General features: G+C 37.8%; 1 protein-coding gene across 1 annotated transcript in view; it reads left to right on the top strand.

Moving 5' to 3' along the window:
- FAM155A (family with sequence similarity 155 member A) overlaps window positions 1–20,384 on the top strand; it is a 465,216-nt gene that overhangs the window by 128,592 nt on the left and 316,240 nt on the right. The gene's annotated exons all lie outside the window — the stretch shown is intronic.

Here is a 20,384-nt window from a genome sequence, read left to right as displayed (position 1 = left end):
AGGTAGAAAGTATCAAATGATGGTTAGCTGATAGCCAGCTTAGTTCACAAATCACATTTTGAATCCTGTTTTACAAATAAGCTTCACTTCTTAAGTGATAGGCATGTATTGGACGTTATCTGAGATGTGGTGTGCCATAGAGCTCAGTACTCTTTCCATGCCTTTTTAACATCTACATGAAGCCACTGGGTGATCATCCACCACCCATCAGTCTGCTAATAATACTCAACTCCTGTTCTTTGGAACATTGGGCTCCCCTAGCTGAGATCTTCACTCACCCCTTTGGCCTTCCAAAAAGGCCTGAAGACTTGACTCTGCCAACTGGCCTGGGGTCCCAATGGGGACGTATCATTCTGGAGGTGGTTAATGAACTAAGATAAGTCCCCACCTCCTCTCCCTATATGCATTTTGCTTCCTTTCTCCTCCTCTTTGTCAATTTTAACTGAATTAATGTTATTATTTATTGCTTTAATATTTAATGTTTTTATTGATTTTTAATTATTGTAAGCAGGCAAGATAAGATGAATGAATGAATACATAAATCTAAGTATTGATTTAAAGATAGAGCTATTCAGAGCTGAATTGACCATTATCTAATAATCAAATTTTCATTCATGTTGAAATGGGATTCAAGGCTTACTCTTTCATTAAAATCATATGTTATTTGTCCCTGGCACTATCCATGTTTCTTTAGGCTATTTTCAATTTTTTAAATGTTAGATACAATATGTATAAAAATGGATAGTAAACATAGGTAGCTATTTATATACCTGTATGGATAGTCCTCGACTTACAATAGTTTGTTTATAGGATTGTTTGAAGCTGGAAAAAGTAACTTATGACAGATTTTCACATGACCATTGCAGCATCCCCATGATTAGGTCATCAAAATTCAGGTATTTAGCAAATGGCATGTATTTACAACAGTTGTAGTGTCCGGGGTCATGTGATCACCATTTGTAATCTTCCTAGCTGGTTTCTGACAAGCAAGTCAATGGGAGAAGCCAGATTTCCTTAACATAATTCATTAAAACAACTGCAGTGATTTGCTTAACTATGGCAAAAAGGTCATAAAATGGGGTACAACTCATTTGAATGTCTTGCTTAGCAACAAAAATTTTGGGCTCAATTGTGGTCATAAGTCAAGAACTACGTGTATGCGACCCTGTACTACTTATAACCACTGAGAGCTGAATGTAAGACTACAATAACCAAAATTATAGCTTACTAGAAACTGAGAACCACACTTTTTTTTTTAGTAAACAGACTATAAAAATAGGATATATTCAGACATCTGGTAAGTGTCCTAACATGATAGGTAAGCCGGATCTAGAACAGTATAACTAAATATATTGAATAACACAGGTCTCCAACCTTTTTGCTTTGGCGATCCAATTTGCATGTACAAACAGGCTGCGGGCATGCGCATCACGCAAATGGGGCTGTGAGCATGCATGCGAGGCTCTCAGCAATGGTGGCGCCTGTGTGAGGCTTGTGGCGACGCCACCTCCAGGCTCATGCTACCATCAGCACGAAGATCACTCCATGGCCCACCTGCCACTTGCGGTGCTGTTGCCGTCCGCTCAATATTAGCAGTGCTGCCTCTGCCCACATAATACTTGCGGCAACGGTGGCATGAGGGGGAGTGAGCATGCACATACGTGCATGCACTGCCCATCTACTCATGTGGCCCGGTGGCCAGGCCTGGTAGTGGGCCACAGCCCATAGGTTGGGGATCTCTGAAATAACATCAATCGTCTGTTTTTAGATAAGTAGATTTGGAGCACATGCATTTTATAAAACCAGTGATTATAAACTTATAACTGATTGTTTATTTGAATTGTTTATTTAAAGGAGAAGAAACTTTGAGGGATAAAGCCAGGTGAGGAAATAGACAAGAAACACTGGAATTCTATTTTATTGCCATAGGCTATAGTAACAAAATCATGAAAGCCTGTCAATCATACCAAATGGACTTAAGGCAGAGTCTGTTGAAGTTTTTTTTCTAACGTTCTCATGTTTTCCTGGATTTAAATTGTGCTTTGCTAACTGTTGCATTCTTTTCCCAAGTCATCTTTGTGATTCTCTACAGTAGCTTTGCAGATGGCCTAAATTTTACTGTTACTTAGGAAAGTGTTTTTGCTGAGTGAAATTAAGGCTTTATTTATTGTCAGATCTACAACTTTTCTTTCCTTCTGTGTCTAATTATTTTTTCTCCCTCCTGTCACTCCATTTTAGTATCAACTTTGTTTTCTCTCGTTTCTTCTCCTTCCCCTTTCTCAGCAACCATATTCTCCTATTTTCCCTTTTTGTGAGAAGTAAGAAAGGGACTCTTTGTGTGTATTTGCATGTTTCTGTATATGCTGATTTTTGTATAACACACAGAGAGAGAAAGGTTGATAAATAAGGAGAGCTTCTTTTATAGGCAGTTCTAATCAGCAGTTGTCCTAGTTTTCCTTCATTTTGGAGTTGGCTTCTGGCAGGTGTTAGCATAATTCCTTCAATTACTTTTCATTGCCTACAGCAGTGGTTCTCAACCTTTTTAATGCCGCGACCCCCAACCGGTTGTAAGTCGAGGGCTACTCAACCGGTCGTAAGTCAAGGACTACTCAACTGGTGCAGCACCGTTTGCAGAATGAGACTTTTGGCAGGCTCAGCAGGGCAGAGACAGCCTGGACAATTCCTATTGGCTTTTGAAAGCCAATAGAATTAGACTCTATTCAAGAGAGTCTATTCTGTTGGCTTTCAAAAGCCAATAGAATAAAAGGGAGTAGCACAGCTAAGGAAAGGGGGAAAAAAACTAGCGGACTGCGTTGTTTGGCGACCCCCGTTAAATGGTTGTTCGACCCCAAATGGGGTCCCGACCCACAGGTTGAGAACCACTGGCCTACAGCCACATGGTATGTGTACATGTGTTATTTATGGGAAAGGGGGGCATAAAGAGATAGAGAGTCGTTTTTTTTTCCAAAAAGTTTTTTTTTTTAAAGAAAGCTAGTAGCTGACTTCAGTCCTGGTTGTTTTTTAAGATGCTGGGCTTTCTATGAAAATAGACACTTTCCATTTTCCTGGGACACTCTTAGACAACTACTTCTGGTTCATGGGTGTGTTTACTGTGAGTTAGTGATAGCTGAATCAATTGAGTCAATTTTGCCTCAATGAAGAACTAAACAAAAGCAACCATGATCGTGAACATTAATGATTAAGCAAGTGACTGTAACATGTATCAACACAAGGGTCTGCTCCCAGTCACAGTGGCACAAAATCCTTACACTTGGGTTTTGATCTCACATGGTAAGCTTTACCCTTCAATATAAAAGTGATACAAACGTGGAAAGGGTAGTACTTCTGTAACAACATTGCAATTTCCTCTTGTTTTTTTCTTCTGCTTCGTTACATGATTTCTGTCAGATGCCTATGGCTAGGAATACTCATGAATGATTTCTGTCAGGAAACTAGTACTAACACTGATTAATTCATAATTCATTATGATTTTTTAAACTGCTTTAGTCAATTTATAAACTCTATGTGTGAAATCATCCCCTACCCCCTGCTGTCCCCATTCCCGCTGCTGGTCCATGGAACCAAAGGGCTTGGGGACCACTGTGTTATGCAATACTTTTTATTTAAACCTAATTTCTGCAGCATTTTCTCACATGCTTTCCTTCATCATTCAAAACTCTTTTATCATTCTACAAGGCATCATATGGCATAATTCCCAAACATTTCTGCAGCACTAATATAATTAATTTCAGTGTTCCAAGCAGCTTCCACCTCCTCCCTTTTCACATACAATTTCTATGCATTTGATTGAGAAATTAAACTATTTTCTAATACTTTTCAAAATAGGACCCATGCTTTCTCTTCCCACAGTGATTTTGGCCAGTATGCCAAAAGTACAACCAAAGCCTAGTTTGCCTCAAGCAAATTTACACAATTCTATGTAGCCTAGATGTATACTCTAGAGCAGTGGTTCTCAATCTTTTTAATGCCGCGACCCCTAACCGGTCGTAAGTCGAGGACTACTCAATTGGTCATAAGTCGAGGACTACTCAACTGGTGCAGCACCGTTTGCAGAATGGGACTTTTGGCAGGCTCAGCAGGGCAGAGACAGCCTGGACAATTCCTATTGGCTTTTGAAAGCCAATAGAATTAGACTCTATTCAAGAGAGTCTATTCTATTGGCTTTCAAAAGCCAATAGAATAAAAGGGAGTAGCACAGCTAAGGAACAGGGGAAAAAATGGCGGACTGCGTTGTTTGGCGACCCCCATGAAATGGTCGTTCGACCCCAAATGGGGTCCCGACCCACAGGTTGAGAACCACTGCTCTAGAGCAAACATATTTCACAAATAGGCACATAATTTAATGTTTTACATATTAATCCTGGAATTTTATACTGAATTCTCCATAAGATGCATTTCACTGAGAGCTATTCTATAGAAAATGATGTGCCTTTCACAGAAATCACCTGTGTTTAGAAAGTGTATATTTTATAAAGTCTAGTATTTTTTAGGGTCAAAATATTTCACATACATTATCAATAAATATTACCTAGTTCTGCAAAATAAGTCATAGAATGCAGCCTAGATTGTGTTGATGGCTGACCCAAGAATAATTTTTGGCACCAAAACTATGCTTTCAGTCTTAAATTTGAATCCAATGGAATGAAAAAGATATATGGAAGAATTAATGGTGCCTTACCTTTTCCTGAACTCAGTACTCTCCTAGATTTAGCCTGGGTACTTGACATTTTATATTCATTTATCTTATTTCTGCAGATGACTTTACCTTTGCCAGTGCTGTACAGATTGAAACTAGACATGGTAACAGACCTCTGGTCCTATTTTCAAATATCTGCTTCATTCTTTAGATCACAGCGAGCTCATAAGTTCACTAAAAGCTCATAATGGCAATGAGTCAGAATGTGTATTTCTGATTCATTGCCATTACCTACCTACCTTCCTTCCTTCCTTCCTTCCTTCCTTCCTTCCTTCCTTCCTTCCTTCCTTCCTTCCTTCCTTCCTTCCTTCCTTCCTTCTCTCCCTCCCTCCAATTTATACAGGCAAAGCAAGTGATTCTGTGTCGTGTACAACAAAGTTTAAACAATTTATAAATACCTTAAACAGTTCTATTCTTAAAAGCATTAAAAACAATGTGCTCTTCTTTATCACTTTATTTCTGTATTATCACTTTATTTTTATCATGTCTATGCCTTCTTCCAATTTTGTCAGTGTAGGAAACGTATTTGTCTGATTTCACAGTGACCTGGGAATTGTGGCAACTGTATTCCCTCATCCTCTGATGATTCTTCCCCCTTTCCTCCCCATCATTAAAGTGACATTGGCCAAGTCTTGGCTTCCTGTGTCATTATATATGCCCTTTGGTCCCCTGCCAAAAATCTTCTAAATACCACTTTGGGGGGGGGGGGTGCATAAATTCACTTCATTTTTTTTGTTTTAGTTTTTAGCTTTTTAATTTTTGTAAAATTTATATTATTTATTGTGCAAAATTTATTTATTTATTTATTTATTTATGAGACTTATATGCCACTTTAAGTGCAAGCACTCTCTAAGCGGTGTACACCAGTAAGCAATGTATATATATATTTACATTGCCCCCAACAATCTGGGTCCTCATTTTACCCACCTCGGAAGGATGGAAGGCTGAGTCAACCTTGAGCCGGTGAGATTTGAACCGCTGACCTGCTGAACGTAGTCAGCTAAAGTGGCCTGAAGTACTGCACTCTAACTGCTGCGCCACCTCGGCTCAAAAATGATTTTGACCTGTAGGAATAACTTCAATATTTTTTACAAATATTCCTGTATAGTGTCCCTGACGCAAGAAAATAATTTGACAGTAAATAAAACAAACTATCTTATTTGAGGAAGGAGAATGGCATTTATAAATGCCTCATCTGGAAGCACTAATTGATCCTAGAGCTCTTCCATTAGGTCATCTTTCCTGCCAATGGGATCTTTCATTCTTACTGTAGTTAATACTTAAGATTTCTCTTGAAATAAATAATTTCAATCATTCCACTCTCCTTTAATAGACTTTCTCTATTGGCATCTTAGTTTTGAGGTCTTGCATTAGCTGGAAAATGGCTGGATTTCTGAATCAGACTGTGATTTTTCAGCTTTTTTTTGTATATATCCTTGATAGACAACTGAATAATCATTTTCTTATAATATAGATGGGAAAATAGAGTCAAAACAAACTATTTTCCCAGGATTAGCTGAATAAGTTACTGCTTCAGATAATGCTAGAAGCTAAAGACAGAGCGTTTCTAATTATATTTTTAATAGACCCTTGTTTCCAGTATATAGGAAATTATGATGAGTAATAATCTATAACATTATAAATGTAATCTGGATGCATTTATGGAAGAGTCTAGAGTGAATATAGTCAGAATGCTTTCACATATTCTGATCTGAACTCTTTGAATAAGTCGTGATCCTTCACTGTTGAAATCTTTGCCTAATGTCATAATTTGTGTCTAATGTCTAATTGTGACATTGTGTGAAATGTGAGATAAAATGTGAATTTTTCTCACATTCTGGCTCATACATATTGTATAGGTAGTCTTTGAGTTACAACAGTTTGACTAGTGACCGAAGTTACAACTGAAAAACTGATTTATGATTGTTTTTCACATTTAATGACCATTGTAGTGTCCCTGAAGTCACATGATCAAAATTCAGACACTTGGCAACTGGTTCATATTTAGGATGGTTGCAGTCTCCTGGGGTCATGTAATCACCTATTGCAACCTTCTGACAAGCAAAGTCAATGGGGAAACCAGGTCCATTAAACAACCATATTACTAGTTTAAGAACTGCAGTGATTCATTTAACAACTGGGGCAAGAAAGGTCATAAAATGGGGCAAAATTAGCAAATATCTCACTTACCAATATAAATTTTGGACTCAGTTGTGGTTGTAAGGCGAGGACTACCTGTATTTACCTAACTTCTATTCTCTTTTACATCAGTTGAGCTAGCCCTTTGAATCTAAATTTAGTATACTGATTACTCTTCCTTTCTGTCTCTTGTCCAATGTCACTGCAATATTTCTATTATTATTTTGTGTCCATCAATCCCAACCCATTCTATAAAAAGTTGGGTGTTTGCAAGTATAGTTGTTCTGTTAGCCAGAAAAGAACAGATGTCAGGATTGCAGAATCCACTCCAGTTTTTAATAGAATTTTGAGATCCATCAGCACAAGTCAAAAAAAATTTGGGCTTCAGGAAGCAAAGCCAGTTATTTCTTGCATTCTTGAGCTTTAACCGTAGGTATAATTCTACTTCTATTCATATGATTTGTAAGTTCTAATAGGTTTAATTTAAAATAAATTAATTTAAATTTGGTACCGTAATATACCTAAAATTGGTATTGTTAATGAATTGGGAGTTGTCAACCCTTGTTAATCAATTTCAGATCAACCAAAAGTCCTAATCCTATCTATTACCATTCTTGCTGTAGGCTTACCAAGCTATGCTCATCTCTATTTATTTCTGTACTGCAGCTTGTAAGCCATAATTAAAAATGTACAGCCTCAAGCTGTTACCGGTACATTTTTCAGCATGTTATTGGAACATTCTATACTATAAAACTTTTATGTTTAAGAAATTCTAAACCTAATATAATAGTGATTTAGTGAAAATATTGCCAGTTTTTCAATTACTCTAATGTTGTATGTGCAAATGATTTCAATATGATTTCCTGATAAGCATGATAATTGGATCTGATAACTTCAAAAGTATTTTATTGACATAGTAATCCTTATATAATTAAGTGGTACATAATGGCATGAATTTGATTTAGTTTTGATCTGACATATATAGTTTCTTGATATCCTTTGGATTATAGTGCTGCTACTTTTTTTTAGGCATTTTTAACCTTCATATTCACAGTACTGAATTTGAAATCAGTAGATAGTTGCTGTGGTTCAGTAGCTTGGCCTGGGTTCAAATCCTCAATAAGCCCAGAAAATCATTGGATGCTTTGGATAAGTCATTGTCTCTTGGTCTAATCCAGTGGTTCTCAACGTTTGTGTGACGGCGACCCCCGTCACACAAACGTTCTGCGCATGCGCGCTGCGCATGGGGGTAGCGCCCCCAGGAACAGTGCGCATGCGCGGCGCCGCCCCCTGAGAGGAGAAAATGGCGGATCGCCTTCTTTGGCTACCCCCGAAAAATGGTCGATCAACCCCAAATGGGGTCGCGACCCATAGGTTGAGAACCGCTGGTCTAATCCTTCTGCCATATGAGACAATTCTTTGAATGTTTTTTTTTTAAAAGAGCAAACATAAGACATGCAGATCAGTTAACATATAATGGAGTCACTTTACGTAAGGTTTAGTATTTACTATGAAGGTTGCTGTTAAAAGCAAATGTGACAATATCTCCACCTTTATTGTTCATTTTAATGTTACAGTTACCAAAATGGCACATTTTAGGCGATCTTCTCTTGGGTCTTCTCCAGATTATTGTGATTGGTTGACTAATGCCAGGTGATGAGAACAATGATGAGCTATAAGCTAATTTTACATTGAGATAAAATGTTTGTGAAATTTGCTCACATTCTGGCTCATACATATTTTATTTATAGGAAGGAAGGACAGTTTTCCCTTTGAAATAATTATCTTTGTAGTATATCACCTTAGATTCCCCAAACCAATATTTGTAAAAAGAACACATCAGAGAACTTTCTGTATTCATGGACTTAATCCATTTTCTTGATTTCTCATTGTTAGAGAAGAATAAACTGTGGGGTTTCTTTCTTCTCTGGAAACATTTTTTACAAGAGGAGAACAATGAGGAAATGGCATGGAACCTGGTGTTGTCATCTTATTTATGAACCACAACAGAATTACATGATGATTGAACAAAACTGGAAGATCTAAATCTGCTGACCTGAGAGGAAGAACTGAATTAAATGGGATTTAATTTAGAATAAATACCCACAAGGTTCTGCTTGATGAACTAGGCACAAATATTAGTTCAACTTTTTACAGTCCCCCTTCCATATTCTATTGTATCTTCTCCTGTTTAGTAATTTAGTATTTCCTCATCTCAGTCCTAGTTTATTTCTTTTTCTCCTTTTCTTTCCTTGTGTAGCTTTGTCCTTACAGCCTCTCTTAACTTCCTTCTCATTCTCTTTGCACTTCATTTGAAACAGAAGAAGGGAGTACATGTACTTAACATTGTGAGAGAGGTTAGTTTGTATGTATATGCTGCATGTAGGGGATAAGTTATTTTCGGTTTTTCCTTAGTTCACAATTAGTTAATTTTAATCTGTAGTAATTCAATTAACCTTAAATACTTTTTTTTTCTTTCCCCTAGCCTTTTTTCATATATATAATATGAAGCACTACTATTTTACCTGCTCCTGCTGTGATTTGAAAGTTGAGCTCCACAAATTCAATATCATCTCTATGAAAAGAAACTGCAAAATACCACTTTGCTTTGTAACTGAAGGTGTACGAAAGCAAACAATCCAACATCTCCTTATCTCACCATGCCTCAGAAACAAAACTACAGTACTTTGCAATGAATATCAATCACTTTTCCCCACACAGGTTTATTCAGTTACTAAAACCATATACAGTAATAAAAGCTTTCTTGCCTGATACCTTATCCCAGATTAATTGCCTTATTTTCAATGGCTTATTTTGTCTGATTGCAATATAGCTATGTCAGCAAAAGATTATAAAAAGCTTCATTACCTGCATGCCACCAGCTGTGTAAAGCACCTGTGTAATTATAAATTGTTGTGAAGGAAAGTGTAGAGTAAGGAAAAGTTAAGGGAGAGTTGCAGTCAGGTCTTCAGTTGCCGTTATGTCATCAATAAAAAGAAAATGATGGATCCATAGATTAGAATTGGCTCAAGAAATGATGGATATCATGCTGTGCATACCTCTGTTCCCATTCTCTGGAGAAATGTGATATCTCAGCTTCCTCTTTATAAAGTCTTCATCTTCTGATTTCTTATATTGTGTAGATCTGTTTATTATGCTTTTGAACTCACTAAAAACTATGACATAATTGTTGATGCATAAAATCTGTTTCTCTTTAGGAACTTATTACAAGATATTGAAGATGTAGCAAACAGGAGCCCTTGCAGATTAGAATAAGCTTTATGGAAGGAGATGGATGCCATATAAATTTAATCAGCACTGCATGGACCTGATTATGATAAGAAAGTTCCAAGTATACAATGAGAGGAATCTACTCTGTTTTTGAATCCCTTTGTTATAAATATAGCAGACAGATATGAACATGAAGACACACAACCTACCTGAAAGTACTTTTGTTAAATTTCTATTGATGTATGCATTATATGCTTTTCTTTTAAAAAACAAAAGAAACAAAATTCCTGTGCAAACATATATACATTAAAGGGTAAATGTCTGGAAATGTTATAATCAAATTGTTGTGATGTATTCTGTCTCTAATACTCTTAATTCAGATTTTATATAATGTATAGTATTACTCTGGAAGAGACATTTTAATCTGATATTTTATTTCATAAACAATTTGTGAAAGGGATATCTTGGTACTATAAATGAAGTTCTGAGCTGATTGCCTTATAAATCATTAGGAAATAGATAAAAGCAATGACTTGATTTGCCAAATAATTTTGCCTAACCTAAAATATACAAACAAATGCTTCAAATGTTCCTATCAAATTTCTGCTCAAAAGAAATACCTGAGGCAATTAAAGGGAAACAGAAGGAGGATTCATTATAGCTAAGGACATGCCTTATGAGAATTCCTCAGATGTTAAACTATATTAATCAAATTCATTTTATTGGAGAATAAAATAGCCGTATTTTTAATTGGTTGAGACAAGAACTATTTTATTATTATATTAGGTATACAACAATTTGTTTTAATTAGTGGAAGAATAATTTTTGTTTTATTATAGAAGAGATGTTAATTGGGAATACTTACAAATCAAAGTGTCAGAAAAGAAAAACTTTGGTGAAATAATGGGGCAGAGTGGGTGGATACAGCAATGTTCAGAATGGAACAAAACCTAAAAATAGAAAAATGAAGTAAGATAAGAATGAACTCAGGTATTGGATGAAACAGTTCTGTGCCAATAAAATAATTTAGCTTGTTTCATAAATCTGAATTCCAATAAAGCTGTCTCCATTTTCCAATTAGTCTTCAAGAAAAGGTGTCTTCAGACTTCCAGTTTGTCATTGTAGCTACCGCGGACACTGGAAGGTGAGCTCTGTCTTCCGCATTCGGTTTCGCTCCACTGAGGACCCTGGAAAGGGTTGAGAGTCGCCCTGTAGGGGTGACAAGCAAGGAGGGGATCCCTACTTGATTGCGGAAGGGCGGTAGCCCTTCCACTCGATCCAGGGCAGCCCTCCAAACTGGCGGATGAAAGACCGGCCATAGAAATATGGCTCGTCACTAGGCTGTAGACAGCTGACGTCAAACTTACCACCAGGCACTTCTAAGGCAGCGCTGATAAGACTGGGTGACATCTGAACCTTTCTTCAATCCTAAGTATTTTTTTCTCCTGTAAAAGCTGCCCAAAGTATCTCCCCCCGTAAGGAAAGAGGGAAGGAACTTCTGTCCCACCCTCTAAGAATAACGGTGACTGACTATCCAGGGGAGTTAAAATACTGATAGAATAACCTTAATCTAACTAGATTTATATGCTTCTAAAATTTGGGGACCAAAAGATTTCTTATCTTTACTGAAGACTTTGGTTTTTATTTACAAAAAAGAAATAAAATTGGAAAAATGATTATAAAAATTTTGGATTTAAAAAACTTTAAATGACATTGGTGACATCTTGTGGCCAAGTTTGATATCACAACTTGTTATTGTCTAAAGGAGACTTGGCTTGAAGCCTAGACCAGGGCTTTTCAACCTTTTCACCCATTGTACCACTTTTCAGATAAGGCAATATCTGAGTACCACCACTTGCCCAGCAAGGTATCAAAAACTTGACCCCCCCCCAAAAAAAGGAAAAAATGAGAAAGTACAGATAATCCTTGACTTACAACAATTCGCTTAGTGACTGTTTGAAGTTATAACGGCACTGAAAAAAGTGAATTATGACCATTTTTCACACTTACGACTGTTGCAGCATCCCCAGGGTCATATGATTTACGTTCGGATGCTTGGCAACTGATTCATACTTATGACGTTCACAGTGTCCCAGGGTCATGTGATCAATGGTCGGGGGCGTGGCCAGCTGATCACTCAGGTTGCAGGGTGCCTGTGGGGGGGGGAATCCGTGGGTCACTGGTGGAAGAGGATGGGACTGGGGTGGGTGCCTGCATTCCTTCCTTCCCTTCTCTCCCACTGTCCCTTCCTTCCTTCTTTCCTTCCTTTCCTTCCCCTCCCTTTGTCCGTTCCTCCTTCCCTCCCTCTCTCCCATTGTCCCTTCCTTCTTTCCTTCCTTTCCTTCACCTCCCTCTTTGTCCCTTCCTCCTTCCCTCCCTCTCTCCCATTGTCCCTTCCTTCCTTCTTTCCTTTCCTTCACCTGCTTTTTGTCCCTTCTTCCCTCCCTCTCTCCCTGCCAAGCCCCCTTGGGCTCGACATGAACGGGCAGAGGAGAGGTCGAGGTCGACATGCAGGGCAGCAAAGGAGACCAGCGGCCAGCGCCATTCTACCTGGTAGCGTGGGTGTCGGCTCTATGGGCATCCTGCTGAACAGCTGAGCGGCTCCGACTTCTGGCCACCAAACAGCAGGGAGCCAAGGGCCGATGGCGTGGCCTGAAGCTGAAAGGCTCTGTCTGCCGGCCACCAAACAGCTGATGAATGCGAGGCCTGGACCATAGCCAAATGGCGCAGGGATGCTCACGGGACTGGAAGACTACAATGCTGCAGCTCCCATTGTTCCACCTTCCTTCCTTCCTTCCTTCCTTCCTTCCTTCCTTCCTTCCTTCCTTCCTTCCTTCCTTCCTTCCTTCCTTCCTTCCTTCCATTGTCCTATGGTACGCTGCCCAGACCCCAGCCTGGTTTTGGCAGGCAGCAACACATCACGGCCCTGCCTGTGCACACGCAGAGGCAGAGGAAAGCGCACAGGCAGGATGGGGATGTTACTAGTTCATTTTTAGGCACGTACGTTACGAACCTCCTACTTCTCCCAGTCATTTTTCCCCTACTGGGGCCCAGCATTCAAGCTAGGTTCCCCGATCCTCTCTGTGTACATCATTCTTCCCACAGCTCTCCCCAGTGCTGTTGAGAGATGCCCATTTCTGGCCGCATTGCTACCATTCTTAAGTTACATTTGCACCCACCCGAAGGAAGAAAGTGACACTTTTCTCCTTCCTCCAAAGGAAGGGAGACAAACCCGCATCGCATCCAAGTCACCCTTCCTTCGAGTGAAGTAAGTCCCCACCTTTGAGACTGTTTCAGCCTGAAGCAGAGAGTCAGAGAACTACGTAACTCTTGGCATTTGGACCCTCTACTTTTACGCTCTGGAAGCAGCTTGCCTTTCAAACCTCCGATAATTAACAGAAGGAGAAACCCAGTGTAAAGGCGCATCTCCTGAAAAGATGGGGGGGGGGAGAAAGGCGATCAGTCAGCCAAGAGCCCAGACTTTAAGTCTATGATACAGCCAATGGAAGGGGAAACTGACTGGTGGGGGCAGGCCGGCCATCATGGAAATGGAAAAGGGTTAAATGCTGCGAAATGGAGGATGGAGTCAGGCCGGCGCATTTCTCCCTTCACAGCTGCATTATATTGGCTTCGCCTGGCACACGTCAGCAAAACAAACATGGGCCTTGATTCCCACCTGCTGCTGCAGGATGAGTCCTCCAGGAGGCAACGTGAGGGCCTTGTGGGGTATCGCAAGCTCATGTGGGGTGGAAGGAAAAAAAGATGGAAGAGAGTGAGGCTGCAAAAGAGAGAGAGAGAAGGGGAAAAAGAAGGCGGGGCGGTTGTGATTTTGGCGCTCAGGGCCGCAATACGAGTAGTCTCAAACCTGCCGAGGAAGTGGATGGCTCTGTCCCCTATCAGGCTAGCGCCTGTTGTAAAGTAAGAAGGGGGAAAAGGGTGACATGGATCGCACTGGCCCACGTGCACGAGAAGTCAATCTGGTTGTTGCACAATGAGTCCCTGGGAAGGATGGGGCCTTGCTCTGCACCTGCGCTCTTCACGCACCCTCCTGCAGGGCACGTTTGGTAGGGTTCGTGCAGGCTGTCGCCAAGCAGCATGTTTTCCACAAAGAAGTGAGCTGGGAAAGGGGGGGTGGAGGAAGGCGATGCTGTGGGGGTGGAGGAAGGCGACGCTGCATACCACCAGCCAGGTGGTTATGTACCACCAGTGGTACACGTACCACCGGTTGAAAAGCCCTGGCCTAGACTACAAATAAGACTTTTTCAACCTTGACAAATATCAGCTGTGAGAAGCTCAGCTGTGTTCTATACTCAGTTATAAAATCATTTTCATTCTCTGACTTTAAAGTTCTCAATTTAACACACCATTAAGAGAATGTGGATGAAGACTAGGAACAGATTCTTTTTATGTTGAAAGCAATACATGAAACCATTCTTTCAGCTTGTGATGAAATAAGATGCTACAGAAAAGAACAAGATGTCAGCCTAGATATACGAATCCCAATTTTGACTACAATTAAAGAATCAACTGTGCAGAACATAACAGAAGAAGTGGAACAATTAAATACTATGATAGAGGATTCAATTGACCAACAAATACAGTCAGTGGAAAATCCAGGAAAGGGACTGACAACACTGAAAATGGAAAAGACTTTCTATATAAACCAGAAGAAACTTGAGGAGCAAGAAGAAGAACAGACCAAAGGGAAGACAAACATATCAGGACAACTATGGCGATCTGGAATAATAGAGAGATGATTCGCTAGCCCTTCCAAAAAATGGCGACTGGATGGTCTCTTTTATTTCAAATAATATATATAACAACAGAGGGAGATCTATTTGATGACTTAAAAGCACTGACATGGAAGGTGAGCTGGCAAAGGAAGAAAGCCAGAATAAGGATGAAGAAAATTGGGGTTTTAATTTATTAGAGAGGGTTTTATATTACTAATTAAAATAGAATATAGAAAAGATGTGTATTTTGAATATTAGATTTTGTTATGAATTGAGATAAAGAAAACTTTGGTCATTTAAAACTTGGAAGTATATATATTAAAAGTTAAATTTGAATATTGATGGGAAATTTAAAATTAGGGAAAACAAATAGGATATTGATTGTCTATAAAGACTGAATGTAAAAGTAATTAAGATATGGATAAGCTAAAAATTTATTGATAAATGTAATACACATGTTTTACTTAGTTGATATAATAAGAACTGTATTAGCTTAAATATGAAATAGTGGATATTAAGGGAAAAAGAGGAAATATTTAATGCTGAAATAGGGGAAATTTTGGTCATTAAATTTAAGACATTTGGAAATTACTTGAAAATAAGGATATTATAATGTATTATTAACTAGATGATGTAAGGGTGGGAAATGGAATATACTCAAATAGATAAGATGTGTATATTGAATATTAGACTTTGTTATGAATTGTGATAAAGGAAACTTTGGTTACCTAAAACTTGGAAATTATAAATATCAAATGTTTAAATATTGATGGTAAACTAAAAATTGGGAAAAATTAATTATAGGACATTGATTGTCTATAAAGGTTGAATGTTAAAGTAACTAGGATAAGTATAAGCTAAAAATTTATTGATAAAAGTAACAATGCTATTTTTACTTAATTGATATAATAAGAACTGTTTTAGTTCAAATATGAGGCAGTAGATATTAAGGGAAAAAGAAAGGAAATATTTGATATGGTAGCTTGAGATTTGTACTTTGTAACATACAAAGATTTTTGTATGTTATTGAATTATTGATTAACCCAGCCACCACGTTGCTTTTTAAATACTTAAATGTAAAATTAGAAAATGAATAAAATATTACAAGAAAAAAAGAAAAGTTGTCTTCAGATGACTATGAATTTCATTTTAAATCATATCAGAAAAATATCTATGAGAAATTAAGTTTCATTTTCAAAAAAGAACTTGCTAAAATTTAATTCAATATTACATGGGACAGAAACACATTAAATTTTAAACAATATGTCATAGAAGAAGGTTAGTTTGTTGCAGTGGTTGAGGCATCAGACTAGAAACTGGAAAACCACGCGTTCTAGTTCTGCCTTGGGCACAAAGCCAGGTGAGTGACTAAGGGTCCGTCCTTCTCTCTTAGCCCTAGGAAGGAGGCAATGGCAAACCACCTCTGAAAATACCACCAAGAGAACTCCAGGCAGTTACCAGGAATCAATACTGACTCAAAGGCATGCACTCACAGACACACACACAAACACACAAACAAACAAACAAAAGGAACGCAGAAATAAAGCTGACAGAGGAATGCAGGAAAAAGTAAAAGAATAAAAGGGACAGTAAATAATATCTCGGTTCTGGGAGCTGGGACAGGCGGGAGCATGAGAAAGAAATCTAAAAATTACTCTGCCTTCAGTATATGTGGTGTAAAGGGTCAGAGGGAAACTTTGGCAGGCTTTCAAGCTTCTATTATACAATTACAATTATAGATTAGAGCAATATTTCTCAAACCTAGGTAAATTACCCAAAATTGGGAAGCAATAGTTTTTTCTTTGGGTACTGACACATGAACTCATTACCCAATCATCACAGGGGCATTTAAATAAGGACTGTCCGATAAACAGCAAAAGAGTTTTCTGATAAATAATTTAGGTAACAAAGGAAAAGGTTTGGGGATGCACTGAAGTAGAGTCTTTGGTTGAAAAAGCTGCTCTTTGTAGAAGAAAGTGAAACCACCTGAGTCTGATTTTGAATCCTATTGTATTAATATTTTTACCCACATTGAAGTTTCAGACTCATTTTGTAACAGACTTTTAATTTTGAATGTGGCAACTAGACAGTGATGGTACTGGAAAATGCTATAACCATTGATGTATCATCATTTCATTCTCATTATTTGGGTCTTCTTTCATTTGAGAACTTTCTGGGATGTTATCAGTTCTGCTGAGTTTATATGATTTTAAATAATGTAATAATGTAAAGAAAATTTCCTAATTAATCTCATTTGCTATTTTCCCCCTATTAGCCCAGTTTTTGCCATCTTCTATACCTTGAGTGTACTATTACAATATTTTAAGATCAACTACCATGCTAGGACCTTCTGGATGCTTATGCAAAGACTCATCCTGTTTCACTGCTCACTTGTGTCTCAACAATCTTTAAAGCCTTCATAGCACGGGACTAGGTTATCCAAAGAACTGTCTGTCCCAATGACATTGACTATGGAATGTCTTGTCCCTAGAGGGGAGGTTGTCCCCAACTCTTTTGGCCTTCTGAAAGAATGTGAAGTCCTGGCAATGCCAATTGGCTTGGGGGTTGAAAAGTGGAACACAGCCCTGGGGTGGTTGGTGGCTTGGGGGGGGGGTTTCCCTCTGCCTTTTAAATTCTGTTTTTAGACTGCTCCTCGTCCTGTTTTAATTCTGCTTTAATTTATGTCTTTTTTATATGCTTTTATAATTTGTATTTGTAAACCACCCAGAGTCACTTGGGTGGTGAGATGGGTGGTGTCTAAATGTAACAAACAAACAAAATGATATACAGTAATTGATCTACAAACTCTGGCTCAGAAATAATGCTGTTGACCTGCCAGTATTTTATATGTATCCAATCTCTTCTTTAGGGTGTTCTATTGCAGCCAAAGTTAATGAATATATAAAGATATTTTAATATTTGTTACTTTTATTTACATGAATTTGATGGGATTCTTAAGTGGTGATATTATTGCTGTTTTGCTTTATCCAGCTAAGTGAATCAAAAAGAAGATCTCCAGTGGAGTCATTTGGCTAATATTTATGCAGACTCATAAAACTTTGGGCCTGTATTTCCTTTGTCATACTGCTCTGCTATTAAAAAGATACATAGCAGTCAGACAGTTGGTATTTTTACAATCATTTTTCAGATCTTGTTTTTCTTTATTAACACACTTGAATCAGAGAGGAAGCTGGGTTTTTAATATGCATATGTGTGAACTTAGAATATATACTTACTAGACCCCTAAAGTAGATCTATCAGTCTTAAGTAGTTACAAAATCTGTTACACTGATTTGCAGAATGTATTTTGTGAAATCTATTACAGCTTAATTATTAGTTTGTTCCCTTTCCTTTTTTTAATTATTATTTCATAATAAGTCAATTAATTTCCTGTCTAACGGTTACAGACTTAATTCTGCATTCTAAGTAATATCCCATGTTTTCGTATCATGTTTTGCTTTATCTGTATATGGATTCAAAATATCTCTCCTCATTTTTCTATATGGTGAACATATACCTGGTCTTACTTTAATTGAGAATTCAGAAATATTTTAGTGCCATGGCTATATTTTCCTAATTCATCTGAATAAGGAAATCTTTACTTATATTTTGTATTTATTTTTGTTTATTTTCTACAAATGATAGTGTCTCCTTTGATGGAGCTTCCAGCTGCACTAATTTATGGACAAAGCCTACCATCTGAGCTCTTAAAATTTCCCACCCACTGCATCTTGCAGGCCCAAAATAATATCCTTGTTACTTAATGTGACTCATTTTATGCTAGTCTGTCCTTGAATAGCTGTAAACAAAATTGCTTAACCTATGAATTAAGCATTCATTGATACCCTACAGACAGCGATATATTTATCATATTGACAAACATCTTGATAATAACAATATACCAGTATTTAAATGTTATTAATAACACAATATTCTGAGTTTTTCAAAATATATAGAAATTATTTTACATAACTATGTTTTCCTACTGGAGAAAGGAAACATGAAAATGCATAGTCCCAGTGACATCACAGACAAAAAAAGTTTGTTTTTCAAAGCTGAAAATAATAAGTGGGCTGAGTGAAGCTAAGGGAACGCAGTAGCTAATTTTATTGCAAAATTGGGCTTGTAAAATGTGAAATTCCACATATGTCTTCCATAAGACATGTAATAATGGGTCTTTGCCAAACAGTGAATAGTATTTTTGGGTGGTATTCATCGTGTTTTTCTAGATATTGTTAGAAGAAAAATAACTCAGAAACAAAGTGGCCTTTTCTAACTTTGCAGATATTATGTAAGAATCTTGCCTGCATGCTTTCTGTTTACGGGCCCAGTTCCCAACGGGCCATGGCCTGGGACCGTGGATTGGATTAGATTAGATATCACTACAGGACATGAGTTTGAAACTTGTTTTATTTTCATATTGTGATTAGACACTTCTTTCATCAACTATTGAAATAGAATTATGGCATTACTTGAATTGCATAATCCATCTATGCCCTTGGAACTGCAGATTTTGTTCACACGTCATGTTTAATTAAGAAATCTTTGATTGCATTAGAAAGCAGGTGTCAAGTGCCAGGGAAATAAGGAGAGCCATACAGTTCAAATGGGTATAAAGTTTTATTGCAAGCTTAAGCTCTCTACAAGAATTTGAACCACTAATGGTCCAAGCAAATTGGCAGTAGATAAGCGTTAATGGAATTCAAGGTGGGCTGTACCTAGATCTCTTGTGGGTGCAAAGGGACTTGTGATTGACGATGTGTTTGAGCCCTCCCTCAGGCTCAGCCAGGTCATCTCCTAAACAGTACTACAATCTCTGGTAATTCTGCTTACTGAACAGTGTGGGCAGCACATAGATCAAAACTGGTATACTAGATTACTGTTTTTCATTAAGTACCTGCAGACCAATTGATAGCTTTTGTCATGCGTCTAAAATCCTGAAACAATTACAGGAAGTTATTCTAGTCTTAAAAGTGTGTTTAAAACTTGTGGACTGGATGATGCAAAATATATTGATGCATAATGCACATTAGACAGTGGCTCTCCTTATTGTTTTATAAGGCAGATCAAAGAGTTGTTGATCATTTTGAGTGCAATTTTGGAGGTGAATTTAGATATACATCTAATTCAAAAAGAATACTATTCCCGGCTTCCTTGAACTATGTAATGCACTCAATCTAGTTTGAAGCACCCTCTTAGCCTGTGTCAACTTCTATGTCACAGAAGATCTAGGCATCTTCATAACTGAGATCTTTATAATATATGAGTAGACTTTAATTTCTAAGCAGCCACAGGTCATCCACATATCCCTACAGGAAATAATGGACCAGAAAATAAGCATCCTTGTTTATCTAAATATAGATACATTACAAACCTCCATTTCTTAATAAACTGCCTTGGCATTTCAAGAAACTTCTACTGCCCCAATAAATTAGAAAATACAGGAAATTAGATAATAACAGTTGACATCTGCACGGTTGCCATAAAGCAGTATCATACATCAGTATCAACCTGGCATACTAGAGTTACCTCATAGGACTAGCCTCAGTCATGCTTTTTTACAA

The sequence above is a fragment of the Crotalus tigris genome, unplaced genomic scaffold (assembly GCF_016545835.1).
Source record: "Crotalus tigris isolate CLP2741 ecotype Arizona unplaced genomic scaffold, ASM1654583v1 scf7180000024343.1644824, whole genome shotgun sequence".
NCBI lineage: Eukaryota > Metazoa > Chordata > Lepidosauria > Squamata > Viperidae > Crotalus > Crotalus tigris.
This window is presented reverse-complemented; position numbering and strand designations above follow the sequence as displayed.